The 15,216-nt window shown below is 27.2% G+C and overlaps 1 long non-coding RNA gene and 1 pseudogene across 1 annotated transcript; both read left to right on the top strand.

Moving 5' to 3' along the window:
• Positions 1–3,055: 3,055 nt before the first annotated feature.
• On the top strand, positions 3,056–3,576 carry LOC146721994 (uncharacterized). Its single transcript, XR_014925394.1, has 3 exons — positions 3,056–3,079; positions 3,340–3,438; positions 3,523–3,576. It is a non-coding gene; the product is annotated as an uncharacterized LOC146721994 (long non-coding RNA).
• Positions 3,577–3,584: 8 nt separating this feature from the next.
• Positions 3,585–13,509, top strand: LOC146721993 (uncharacterized; annotated as a pseudogene).
• The last annotated feature ends 1,707 nt before the right edge of the window (positions 13,510–15,216 follow it).

Raw genomic sequence — 15,216 nt, 5'->3', positions numbered from 1 at the left:
AAAAATTGAACACATATAGCTGTATTCACCCATGTGTTTAATTTTTTAACTCAAAGTCATTTCCGAGCTATTTAATTTACAAATTAAAATGAGTCACCCTATGTAACATTATATTATGTATTATGTATGTTTTATGTATATTTTATTACAGAAAAAAATAACGGTCTTTAATATTGCAACTGATTTATTTGAGAATATATTAAATAAGAAATATATACACACTCACATGTGTCAACCGATTATATACGAAATATTAACGGTTTCATATTATTGATGCTAGAATATTGAGAAACCATTTGTACTGCTACTGCAGTAAATATGTCAGGAAAAACAGTGCTTTACCATGTCAAACCTAAATGCAGCATATTGTATTATATGTATGCAGTATATTATACATATCATAAGTAAATATACATTTCTGTAGTATTTTATTTCTTAAGGAATTTTTCTTCATGTAGTTGTTATATATTTGTTACATATCTCTATAATAGCCAATTGCGTAACTTGAGCTTATTGCGGAACTTGAGTCTATTTGGCTAGAGATTATAAAGTTAGTGAAAATGAAAGTTGTAAGATTGCCAAACATTAATTTCGATCATTTAATTGTCTTAGTATTATTCTTTTAGGACATTAACTATGATTTATCAAAAGACTTCAAAACTGCTACATTATCATACAATGGCAGTTTTGGGGACAATTCTACGAATGATAATGATCCCAATATTGATATATCACTTTTGTGCAATAATAATAACATTAATGCTAATAATTCTAAGAATAACTATGAGTTTGATAATAATGTGATACTTTCTTGTGATGATGATAATAACTGTCATGTAAATACTGATATTGATATTAATTTTATGAACAGTAATAATTCTCTCATAATAATAATCTGACATTTTCCTGTGATAATGACAATTTCAATGTGTCTGAAACGGGTATTCTTCTCAAAGATGTCATGATACTTCCTTTTAACGATGATAATAATTCTAATATCTTAAATGATCTCACTAACGCCAAAACTTCTATAAATTATAATGATAGTGATAATAATATGATTTCCTGTGATGATAAAAATATTAATGACATTGCTTGTGCAAACACATCAAGTAATGATAGTGATAATAATATAATTTCCTGTGATGATAAAAATATTAATGACAACATTGCTTGTGCAAACACATTAAGTAATGATAGTGATAATAATATGATTTCCCGTGATGATATTAATGACAATATTGCTTCTGCAAACACATCAAGTACTTTAGAATATCTACCTTCAGCATCGGAAATTACAATTGACAAAGAAACTACGGAACATGAAAGCTTCCGCAATAACGTATCTACAATTAATGATAAAAATTCTTCAGAATCACTGATAGATCTTTCTTCTATCAATACATTTGGTTGTCGAGAAGACAATTTATATGTTTCATTTTCTCAACCTAAGGGACATAAAAAAAAATTTTTGCTACTATTGCAAAAAGTTTCAGAGTAAAATTGCACGTCATTTAGAAAACGTGCATAAATTGGAACCTGAAGTAAAGAAACTTGTATTATTACCAAAAGGTGATCATATTTTTCAATTCTGTATAATTATTTAAGTTTATAGTAAATTTTTTATAAATATTAATAAATATAAATATTTTTTTAATATAATGATAATATGTTATAATTTTTATTAATATATTTACATTATATATATATACATTATTTACATTACATATACATTATTTACATTATATATACATTATTTACATTATATATACATTATTTAATATTCTCATTGCAGGTAATTTAAAAATAAAACAAATTATAGAGTCTATTAGAAAGAAAGGGAATTTCATACACAATACGGATCCTTCCTTAAATACGGGAGAATTAATTGTTTGTCGAAGGCCTGCCAAAAATAGTTGCAAAAAAGTACAAGATTTTATAAGTTGCGCAAAGTGTAAAGGATGGTTCACTAAAAATAATATCAGGCATCATTTTAAAGAATGTGTAGGAGAATCCAAAGGCAGAAATGTACAAGTTTTAGGACGTGCTGTGATGGGCAGAATTCATGAATGTGCAAGTGAGACAGTAAGAAAAGTTTTATTCCCAGTTTTGAGGGAAGATGATGTTACACAAAGTATTAAATATGATAAATTAATAATAACATTTGCGAACAAATTATGTATCAAGTACAATCATCAACACCAACAAGATATGATACGTGCTAAACTTCGATTATAAGGAAGGTTTCTTATCGCAGTGAAAGAATATAACTCTAACATAACAGAGTTTTCTGATATATATAATCCTTCCATATATGATGATTGTCTGAAAGCAGTAAATAAAGTAGCTCATTTTGATGATATTAATAAAAAATATGGTGCACCATCAGTTGCGTCAAATATTGGGACATATTTAAAACAAATTGGTAATTTGTTAATAACTGAATGCATAAAAGCTAATGATATAGAAAAGCAAAATGCTACAGAAAACTTTAAAATTAGTGCAATAAGATTATGGTATATCTATAAACAGAACAATAGAATACATTATTTACAATATTTACAATATATATACGCTATTTACATTGTGTATACATTATTTACATTTTATATACAATATTTACATTATATATACATTATTTATTATATATACATTATTTATATTATATATACATTATATACATATTTTTTGTTTGATTTTTAACAGGTTAATATTAATATAAGTCGTAAAAATTCAAATTTTTTATACAGCACCGCTTTTTTATTTACTTTTCAGTTGGAGAAAGTATGCTATGCGAACAAACTTATAATCTGGCGGGACCGGCACCTTCCATATTTATTAGCAATATTGCATAAGATATTGCGTAATATATATAAGATTTCGGTTTACATTTAATGAAAATCGTTTCGTTTCGTTTGTACGCGATTGCATCACATTAAGTGAAAAATGTCACGATATATATTATTTTTTTGTAATTATCATAAATATCATGTAAATATAAAACACAAGAAAAGACGCGTAAAATGTCCAGTTAGGAATCGTAAAAGAACATGTATTATGCGTACAATTGCACAGAATAGTAAGTATCACCATTCTATATTTATTTAAAATAATATAAAATGTTATCATAGCAATAATATTGTTAATATTGAGCACAACAGCACGTAACCTTTTTATTCGATTTTTAACAGATTAATATTAACTTAAGTCGTAAAAATCTAAAGTTTTTACTTAGCACTGCTTTTTAATTTTCTTTTCAGTTAAATTCTTGCATCAACGCGTTAAATTCTGTGGTTATTTATATATAAATAATTAAAATTACTATATTTATTGTTACAGAAAATAAAAATGATCTTCTTGCAATTGCTAAAAGTTTAAATACAAATAATCCACGTATTGCTCTGGAAAACATAAAATTAATTGTCAATAATAACAATAGTAAGTATTACAGTATTATAATTTTAAAACTACATGCAATATATTGCATTTCTATTTTTTACAGTAATTATACTTTTTTTGTAGAAACTACAGAAATACCACAAAATGCCTGCATTATCAATATGAATTATACTAAAAACAATACTAATACTAACAATTTAAGTAATGCTATTGATTTTGACAATAATGTAGTATCTTTTCTTGATAATGGACAAGGCCACAATGCAAATGATCAAAGTAACGTCAATTATCTTATAAAACACGTTGATTCTAATAACGGATTTAAAACGATAATTATTGGTAATACTGATAATTATACAAATAATAATGCCGATAATAATGGAAATGATAGCATTGTAGATAATATCATTAATGACAATAATTCTCCGAATAGTACTGATTTTGATAAGAACGTTACATTTTCTATTGAACATGATCACACTGCAATAAATGATGAAGGTTATGTCACTAATAATGCTAAGAAAAATGTTGGTTGTGATAATGCTATGATAATTCCTAGTGAGTCTAATAATGAGCAGAATAGAGTAAAGGCTACTAAACTTAACATTACATTTTCCTGTAATGACAGAAATCATAATGTAGTAGATAGTACTATTAATGCTAACAATTCTGCAAATGATACTGATTTTGATAATGTGATATCTTCTTATGATAATAGTAATGGTTGTAAAACGGTAGATAGTAATATCAGTATCAATAATTCTACGAATGATAATGATTCTAATATTGATATATCACTTTTGTGCAATAATAATAACATTAGTAGTAGTAGTAGTAGTAGTAGTAGTAGTAAATTTTATTGGTCCCCTTGGGGTTTCAATTCCCTTACAATTTAACAATACAGCAGCCGCATATACAAAGGTGCTAATTCAAACAAAAACAAAAAAAAACAAAAAATATAAAACGCACGCTACCATGACCTCTTCGCTATTAACCTCTTAACCTATCTTATTGCTAACTTAACCTATCTGTCCTAAGGGGTTGGACTTCCGCTTTGGGTCGCCCGTTGTCCAGGCCATCTCCCCTTGGCTTCTGCCCAACCCCATGTACACACACACACGCTTCTTGGACTTCCGTTTCCTCTTGCTTTCTTTTCTTAAACATTCTTCCCCTTTGCCCCCCTCAACGTCATTCTCTCCTCCATCATCCTCTTTCCCTCCTATTCTCTCCACACTTCTCTCTCCTCTCCCTTTCTTATCTCCCTTTCTCTCTCTATCTCTCTCATCCATTCCTTCCCTTCTCCCTTTTCTCCTAGTATCTCCCTCACTACTTCCTGCCAACTCTCTTTCCTCTCCCCCCCTCACTTCACACCTCTCCCATACATGCTCCCACGATTCTACCTCCTCTCCACATATCCTACATTTCCTCTTTTCTGCTTCCTCCCAATACCTGCTTTCTAAAATCTCACTTCCTAATCTGAATCTTGCTATCCTCCTCCATCTACTCTCTCCCCCAATCCTTTCTTAAGTATTCTGGCACTCCTTCTCCTCTAACCTCCTTGTACCATCTGTTAAATTCCGATCCCTTTATTCTCTCCTCCCTCTCCCTCCTCTGCTCCTCCAGATCCCTCCTTATTAACTCCCAAAACCATCCCTCCTCCATACCTCTTCTCTCCTCCACCTCCTCTATCCTCCTACCTCTTTCCTGAAATATTCTTCCCTTTCCCTTTCCCACTCCGATCCCACTCTTCCTATTTTCGCCCTTTCTCTCATTTCCTCCCAGCATTTTGATAATGTGATATCTTCTTATGATAATAGTAATGGTGTAAAACGGTAGATAGTAATATCAGTATCAATAATTCTACGAATGATAATGATTCTAATATTGATATATCACTTTTGTGCAATAATAATAACATTAATGCTAATAATTCTAAGAATAACTGTGAGTTTGATAATAATGTGATTCTTTTCTTGTGATAATGACAATAACTGTCATGTAAATACTGATATTGATATTAATTTTATAAACAGTAATAATTCTCATAATAAATATCTAACATTTTCCTGTGATAATGACAATTTCAATGTGTCTGAAACGGGTATTGTTCTCAAAGATGTCATGATATTTTCTTTTAACGATGATAATAGTTCTAGTATCTTAAATGATCTCACTAACGCCAAAGCTTCGATAAATTATAATGATAATGATAATAATATGATTTCCTGTGATGATAAAAATATTAATGACAATATTGCTTGTGCAACACATTAAGTAATGATAGTGATAATAATATGATTTCCTGTGATGATATTAATGTCAATATTGCTTCTGCAAATACATCAAGTACTTTAGAATATCTACCTTCAGCATCGGAAATTACAATTGACAAAAAAACTACGGAACATGAAAGCTTCCGCATAACGTATCTCCAACTAATAATAAAAATTCTTCAGAATCACTGATAGATCTTTCTTCTATCAATACATTTGGTTGTAGAGAAGACAATTATATGTTCCATTTCTCAACTAAGGGACATCAAAAAAAAAATTTTTGCTACTATTGCAAAAAGTTTTTAGAGTAAAATTGCACGTCATTTAGAAAACGTGCATAAATGGAACCTGAAGTAAAGAAATTTGTATTATTACCAAAAGGTGATCATATTTTTCAATTCTGTATAATTATTTAAGTTTATAGTATATTTTTTATAAATATGATTATTTTTAAATATAATATTAATATGTTATAATTTTTATTAATATACTTTACATTAATATATATACATTATTTAATATTCTCATTGCAGGTAATTTAGAAAGAAAACAAATTATAGAGTATATGAGAAAGAAAGGGAAGTTCATACACAATACGGATCCTTCCTTAAATACGGGAGAATTAATGTTTGTCGAAGGCCTGCCAAAAATAGTTGCAAAAAATGTTTTCATTGCAATAATATTGTTAATATTGAGCACAACAGCACGTAACCTTTTTATTTTGATTTTTAACAGGTTAATATTAACTTGAGTCGTAAAAATCTGAAGTTTTTACTCAGCAATGCTTTTTAATTTTCTTTTCAGTTAAATTCTTAACATCAGCGCGTTAATTTCTGATTATTTATATCCAAATAATTAAAATTACTATATTTATTGTTACAGAAAAATAAAAATGATTGTCCTGGCAATTGCTAAAAATTATTAGAAAAGTTAAGCTAAAAGTAAGCTAAAAGTCATTTCCATCTATGGAAGACATAAAAAAATTACACTCATATCTAAATAACGAAAGAAAATTATTGTATGCAAACTTCAGAAAGAAATTTAAATACGAAACATGGCTAGAACTTGCAACAGTTATATCAATGCAAGTTTTTAATAGAAGAGCAGGAAAAATAGACGGGTTACTAATTGAAGATTTTAATACTCGCGAAGGTATAACGAAAAAGACCCATTAAATTTATATAAATCATTAGGCACAAAATTACAGCAGCTAAAAATTATTATTACTATTATTTTATTTATAAATTTTATTTGTGCGTGTAATTAAATTATATATATGGTATATACATGCAAAATAATTACCCACATATAACTTTTGTATAGTTGCTTGATAAATACGTAAGATTCTTAATTCGTAGGAAATTGGGACGTACAGTGCCTGTGATTTTAGACATGGAATTAGTTCAATGTATTGAACTTATATTGAACTAGCGAAAAGATGCAAATGTTTTTGAAAAAAAAATCCGTATCTGTTTGGCATACCTAGTAGTACCAACGCCATTTCAAATATTTAAGAGCGTGTATCCTTATGTGATATTTTCTAAAAAATGTGATGCACAAATACTACATTCTTTAAGAGGTACTGAATTACGTAACATATGGCTACCAAATGCATTACGTTAAATTATCTGACAATGAAGTGATGATTTGGCAAACTTTATGGTTTATCATATTCATACTTTGATTTAATAATTTCCAAACGTAACGTTTCATTGTTGCATTAGCCTTAATTTCATAAGTTTTGGTTTATAAGGACTTTTTTCTTCTAATTAAATAGATATATTAAAAATGCACAAAAGTTGAAAAAAAAAAGGCCATACAATAATTAATATATTTTATACAAAAATTAATATATAAAAAGAACTTTGTGGCATATATATAATAAGATAAATAGTGTATATACCTGAATCACTTATTAGTAGATTATGGGACATCACGAGAAAATTCATAAACGCCATTATCGGCAGTCAATAGCAACTATAGAGATAGTTTTCGTATGACAAAATTCTTGAAGCAGCATTAGATGAAAATGAGCAACAGCAATCTAATAATAGTGATTCAGGTATATACACTAGTTATCTTATTATATAATATGCCACAAATTCTTTTTTTAAAATTTTTAATTTTTTTAAAAAATTATTAATTATTGTTTGCCTTTTTTTTTTTTTAAAATTTTCTGTTTTTAATATATTTTATTTTAATTTGAAGAAAAAAAACAGACAAATCCCTTAAATTTGCAAAAATTATGTTTAAGGGGTAAAAGCCCCCAAAGAAAAGTTACGGTTTTGGGAAACCCATTAAAAACAAAGTATAATATGAAAATATTCATTGAAAGGGTTCCAAAATTGGGGAAAACGTTTTATTTTGGGGTTTTATTCTGCTTTTTCTCAAATTTTTTAATGCTGACACCCCCCGGTTTTAAACATTATTACCCCTTAGTTTTCAGAATTGGTTTTTTTCCCAAAATATACATTATTAAAAAATTAAGGGACAAACAAAGGGTACTTCGAGTGCAGAATCGGGAAAAAGATGCCCAAACCCTGTATTTATAATTTTTACGTAAACTTTTTTTATTAAGAAAAAAAGGAAAATTAAACCCAAATTTCCTAACCCAAAACCGATGGACAAAAAAATCTGTAAAAAAAAACAATCATGCCTCAAAAAAACCAAAAATAGTGAATAATGAAAAATGATTCTGACGAAAATTATTTCCCCAAAAATAAAGAAAAATCGAAAAAAAAAGTTTATTTTTTTTTCATTTTCCATATTCTTTCAGTTTTTTTTTTAAATTTTTTCAAATCAAGTAAATTTTTTCTTTAAAATTAAATTTTTATTAAAATTTGGGATTATAAATTTTAAATATTAAAATTTAGTATTAAAATTTTAAATATTATATTTGTTTTATTTATTATAATTGGATATGTCCAAAATAAAATTAATAATTAACTTTGTGGTCAAGTCCCTCAGAAAATCGTGGGGGATTTTTATTTTTAAATTTAAAAATATTAAAAATACCAAAAAAAAACGTCTTTTTCTTTCTATAAAAATAAGTAATTTTAATTTTTTAAAAATAAGGGAAACAAAAATTTAAACCCTTGATGCCGAATTTAACTTTACAGAAAAATTTAAAAAAACTGTGTAAAAAATTTAGAATTTTACAATTTTATTAAAATTTTAAACCCCCCAAAATCAAATTAATTTTGTTTTTGTGCTGTTGTATTCACTTAAATTAACGTACAATATTAAATTTTCAAATGAAAAAATTTTTATTACTTTAAAAATATAAAAATGAAAAACTATTCTGTAAAAATTATACATATAAACATGTTTTTTCTTAAAATTCCCCATTAACTGAACAAATTAAAGTGTATCCCCGTTTTGTTTTATATTTATCACCTGAATAATTAAAAAAAAAATTTTTTAAAAAATTTTAATACCTAAAAATTTTTAAAATTTAAAGACTTTCCCATTTTGTAAAAAAAGCCCAAATTAAAAAAATTATTTAAAAAATTAAATTTTAAAAATTTTCCCTTTAGAAAATTTTTCAGAAAATGTTTACACTCTTGTTCTAGTTTTTTAATAAATTTTTAGAATCCATGAAGGGGTTACATAACCCATAAATTAAACATTGGATTTTCGAAAATAATTTTTCAATTTTTAGGGACTTAAGAATTTTTTTTTTTCAAAAAACAAAGCAAAAAGAGAAAGTAAAAAAAAAGACTATTTCCAGGATAAATAAATATCAAGTCATTAATAAAAAAAAGGGGAAAATTGCTTTCTTGAATATTACAATAAGAAGTACCTTTGCCCTTGTGTACACACTTTTTACTAAGCAGAAAAAATTTTCTCTGCCCAGTGCTGAGATTACTACCCCCTTCATCCAAATGCATCCCCAAAACCCTCCATTCGATGAAAAAAAAAATGCACTTTACATTTCCAAAGGGTTTTTATATTTTGTGCATAAGGGATCTGTTTCCAAAAAATCCACATTCTCCCCGATTATACCCCGAAAAAGAAAAGGGTTCCCGAGGGATAAATTGGGTAAAAGGGATCTGGAATGTTTTTTCTTTTTTTTTTTCAAAATGTTAAACATACCCAATTTATTTTTTTTGCAAGTTTTTTGAATACCTTTGTTTCAATTTAACGTTTGATATTCAAAATTTTCGATTAAATATCTCCCCAGAACTGATCTCCCGTTTAGTCAAACAACGAAGCTAAACGAAATTTTTCCAGCACCGGGGGCACCCAAAGACCCTCCTTTTTTTTTCCCCTGGTCGAGTAAAGAAAAGTATCTCTTTTCAAACGATGGCACTAAATTGGGTTCCCGCCCATATCATTCCAAAAAATTTTTTTTACCAAAGTTACAATCGTGCATTATCTTTATCAAAAAATTTTTAAAATATTTCCTGGGACATCAAAACAACTTTTTTAAAAACCCCCAAAAACTTTGACTAGGCCACCGTAAGGTTTTATTAAAATGCCCCTTGTAAATTTTTGTCGGCCCCCTACCAAATCCCTTTTTTAAATCGTTCTAAATCCCCAATTCTCTCTTCTCTTTTCTCTCTCTCTCTCCCCTCATAACACCAGCCGTGACGCGACAACGCGGTAGGGGACCCAAAACGCGAGAATAGGAAATTTTTCCCACCTATTCATATAAAAGCGATGCGCGATTTCGAAACCCAACTCATTTATTGGGTATTTCCATTTTATTGCAATTTTTAATTTTTAAAGACAATTCACTCCCGATCGATGTCGTTTTCCCCGTTTATTTATAACCAAAGAGATCCTCTTTGTTTTTAAAGACATCGCCCCTATAGATAAGGGGCGCAGTAAATCGCTCGTCGCGCGCTAAAAAATCTTCAAACTTTGGGCCAAATTTTTTGGGGGATGGGCGCACTCTATAAAATGCGACGGATATGAACGTGCGGAAAAACTTCAAAGCTCATTGGATACGCGCATCGCGTTCGCGTCCCTCGCGCTGGTGTGGGAGGAGCCTAAAGGTTTCCTTTCCATGTAAACTCAACGTCAAGCCCCTAAATTTGCGCAGAAATTTTACAAAGATAAAAAAACTTCTTGTGGCTAAAAAATTAATAAAATAATAAAAATAATGATTATAATTAATATTATATTTAATTTTTTAGTAAATAATATGTTCTAATATTTATTTTATCTCGACTTATTCATCCCTATGAAACTCTTTTGATTTTCTTTTATTAACAGCCGAACTGAAACTATTTTATTTAACATTTGCGCAATGAGTTTTTAAAGGCCCCACACGTTTAAAGCTATCATTAAAGCATCTTTAAAACCAAAAAAATCCAATGGAAAAAAAAAAACGCATTGGGGCGAGGAAATAGGTTTGGGGGGGACCTGCATGCGAAAAACTTATAATTTGGCGGGACCGGCACCCTTTCCCTATTTTTTGCAATATTGCATAAAAATATTGGAATATATAAAACGATTTTTGGGTTTTCATTAAATGAAAATCGTTTTTTTTTTCGTTTGGGACGCGATTGCAAACACATTAAGTTAAAAATGTCCCAATATTTTTATTTTTTTTTGGGAATTAAAACATAATTCATGTAAATATAAAACCCCCCAGAGAAGACGCGTAAAAAGTCCATTTTTGGAAACGTTTAAAAAAAAATGTATTATCGTACAAATTGGGACAGAATAAATAAAGTTCACCATTTTTTATTTATTTAAAATAATATAAAATGGTTTTTCTTTTCAATAATATTTTTTAAAATTTTAGGCCCCAAAACCCCCCGTAACCCCTTTTTTAAATTTGATTTTTTAAAAGGTTAATATTAACCCTTTAATCGTAAAAAACCCAAAATTTTTTCTCACAAATTTTCCTTTTTTTAAATTTTTTTTTCATTTAAATTCTTTTTTCAACGCGTTTTTCTGTGGTTATTTTTTATATAAATAAATTTAAATTACTATATTTTTTGTTACAGAAAATAAAAAAAAATATTCTTTTCAATTGGGTAAAAATTTAAAAAAAAAATAATCCCCCGTTTGCTCTGGAAAACATAAAATTTAAATTTTCAATAATAAAAAAATAGTAAGTAAATTTTAGTATTATAAATTCCCCAAAAAATCCCTGCAAAAATATTTTCTTTTTATTTTTTACAGTAATTTTACTTTTTTTTTTGAAACTACAGAAATACCACAAGAGCTTTTATTTCAATATGAATTATCTAAAAAAAATACTAATCCCAACAATTTAAGTAATGCTAAAGATTTTGACCAATAATGTAGTATCATTTTTTTTTATAATGAACAAGGCCACAATGCAAATGACAAAGTAACAAACAAATTTTCTTATAAAAAACGTTGGGGTTTTAATAACGGATTTAAAACGAAAAAAAAAATTTTTTTGGTAAAAACTGATATTTTACCAAAAAATAATGCCGATAATAATGGAAAAGAAGGGTTGTATAAAAAATTAAAGACAATTTTTTTTTGGGGAATAGTACTTGAATTTTTTTTTATAACAAAGGGACATTTTCCCAAAGAACCTGAAACCACTGCAATAAATGGGTGAAAATTTGGGGTTTAAATAATAATTCTTTTAAAAAAAATGTTTTGGTTTTTGATAATGGCTATGGGTAAATTCCCCGTGAGGGCAAAATGGGCCAAAAAAAAAGTAAAAACTACTAAACCTTTTAAAAAAATTCCCTTTTCCCGTAAAGACAGAAATCCCTAATGTAAATAGATATTTCTATTAATGCTAAATTCTGCCCCAAAAAAAAACTGGGTTTTTATAATGTTATCCTTTTTTATGAAACAAAAATGGTTGCAAACAGTACATATTTATATCAAAAAATTCTCAATTATAAAGATCCCAATATTGGAAAATCATTTCTAATTAAAATGATCACAAAGCAATAAAAGATGAAAATTTTCAAACACTAAAAATCTAACAAAATTTTTTTGGTTGTTATAAAGCTATATAATTTCCCATTAAATCCTAATAATGACAGAAAAAGTAAATGCTACTAAACTTAAAAAATTACTTTTCCCGTAATGGGCCGAAATCATAATGTAGTAGTGTAATATTAAATGCTAACAATTCTGCAAAAGATAAATGGGTTTTTTATAAAGTGATCCTTTTTTTGTGATTTAAAGAAAAAAGTTATGTAAATACTGATTTGATATTAAATTTTTATAAAAGAAAAATTCCATAAAAAAACTTACATTTTCCTGGATAAAATTTTAATTTTTAATGTGTCCCGCAACGGGATTGTTCTCAAAAAATTCATGATCTATTTTTTAAAAGATGATAAAATTCATTATGTTTAAAAGATCTCACTAAAGCCAAAACTTTTGTAAATTAAAAATAAATGATAATAAAGGATTTCCTGTGATGATTAAAAAAATTAAAGCAACATTTTCTTTGGCAAACCCATTAAATAATTATAGTGATAATAATTGATTTCCCCTGAGATATTAAAAGACAATATTTTCTTTTGCAAACTCATTTAGGTTTTGGAATAGGGAAACCCTTAGCAATTGAAAACAATTGGGCCCCAAAAAAATTTAAAGGACATGAAAGTTTTCCCCAATAAAATATCTTCAAATAATGAAAAATTCTTCAGAATCACTGAAAGATCTTTTTTCTATCCAAAAAATTTGGTTTAGAAAGAAAAATTTATATGGTTTCCCTTTCTCAACCAAGGGGCATCAAAAAAAAAATTTTTTTCTACTATTGCAAAAGTTTCAGGTAAATTGCACGTCCCTTTAGAAAACGTTTCATAAATTGGAACCTGAAGTAAAAAAATTTTTATTATTACCAAAAAAGATCATTTTTTCCCTTTTGTTAATTATTTAAATTTATAGTTAAATTTTTTTTTTAAATTTGATTTTTTTGTTCCATATAATTATTAATATGTTTAAATTTTTTTTAAAATTTAAAATTAATATCATTATTTCTTAAATTACTTATTTAAAATTATAAACATTACTTAAAATTCTCTTGCCGGTAATTTAGAAAAAAAACAAAATTAAAGATTTTATTAGAAAAAAAGGGTTTTTTTAAAACATAATACGGATCCTTTTTTTAAATACGGGAAAAATTAAATTTTTTTGTCGAAGGGCCTTTCCCAAAATTTTGCAAAAAATTTCCCAAAATTTTTTAAGTTGCGCCAAAATGGGAAAGGATGGTTCACTAAAAATAATATCAGGCAAAACAATTTTTTAAAAAATTGTAGGAAAATCGAAAGGCGAATTACAAATTTAAACGTGCTTTGATGGGGGAATTTTGAATGTGGGAATTGGGGACAGTAAGAAAATTTTTTTTCCCAGTTTTTTAGGAAAAAATTATGTTACCCCAAAAATATTAAAAATGTTTAAAATTTTTTTATAAAATTTTGTATAAATTTAATTTTTTTACAAATATTAATAATTAAATTTAAAACAAAATTGGGATATGATTCAAAATTTAAAAATCCATATAAACTTTTGTATATAGGTTTTCTGAAAAAACGTAAGATTCTTAATTTGTGGGAAAAAATTGGGAAAGTACTTTCCTTGATTTTTTGACATGGGATTTGTTCAATGTGTTTTAACTAATTTTTTAACCCCAAAAGGAGCAAATGTTTCCCGAAAAAATCCTATGTTTGGCATAACCCATTTGTACCAAACGTCCTTTTTTAAATATTTAAGAGGGTGTAAACCTTTTCGATATTTTTTTTAAAAAAAAGTTCACAATACCACATTTTTTTAAAGGTATGAATTAAATAAACTTTTTGCTACAAAATGCATTTACGTTTTTTAAATTTAAACTGACATGAAGGATTATTTTTGGGGAACTTTTTTGGGACAACCTTTTTAAAAAAAATTCATTAAAACCCTTTTTTGCCATTTTAAAAACAAAAGTCAATAAAATTCAAAAAATTTTTGTTTTTAAATAAAAATTTTTTTATTTAAATTTTTTTTTTTAAAACTTTTTCTTTTCCTTCTTAATTATCCCATTTTAAATTTGAAAAAAAATCAGACCAAAAACCGGATAAACCAAAAATTAAAGAAAATTTAAAGGGTTTAAAGTGGTGCCCGATCATGGATTCTGTGTAGAAATAAAAGTAGTAACTGAATCAACAGGAAAAGTTACGTTTGGAACCCCATTAAAACAAAGTATGAATATTATATATTCATTTAAATGGGTTTTAAAATTTAGAAAACGTTTCATTATTGTTTCAAATTTTTCTTTACCCCCCAAATTTTATGCAAACGCCTCCGCGGTTTTTAGAAATTAGCCCTTTGTTTCAGAAATTTGGTTTTTCATATATTATACATAAATATAATTATTTTAATTTTGGGGTTATTAATTTAAAAGAAAAGGGAAAATAAGAACCCAAAAAAAAGATACTTCGAGGGGCAAAACGGAAAAAGATGCCGAAACAGGGATGATAATTTTTCCCCTAAGCCTTCTTATTTTCGAACAAAAGGAATTACCGAAAATTTTTTTTTAGCGTCCCCGATGAAAAAAAAATTTTTAAAAAAAAATCGTGGGATCAAAACCATAAATAATATTTTTTAA

The sequence above is a fragment of the Nylanderia fulva genome, unplaced genomic scaffold (assembly GCF_048542155.1).
Source record: "Nylanderia fulva isolate GAGA-0341 unplaced genomic scaffold, ASM4854215v1 Scaffold387, whole genome shotgun sequence".
NCBI classification, from domain to species: Eukaryota; Metazoa; Arthropoda; class Insecta; order Hymenoptera; family Formicidae; genus Nylanderia; species Nylanderia fulva.
Note: the sequence above shows the minus strand (reverse complement) of the source record. Positions and strands in the feature narration are given on the sequence as shown.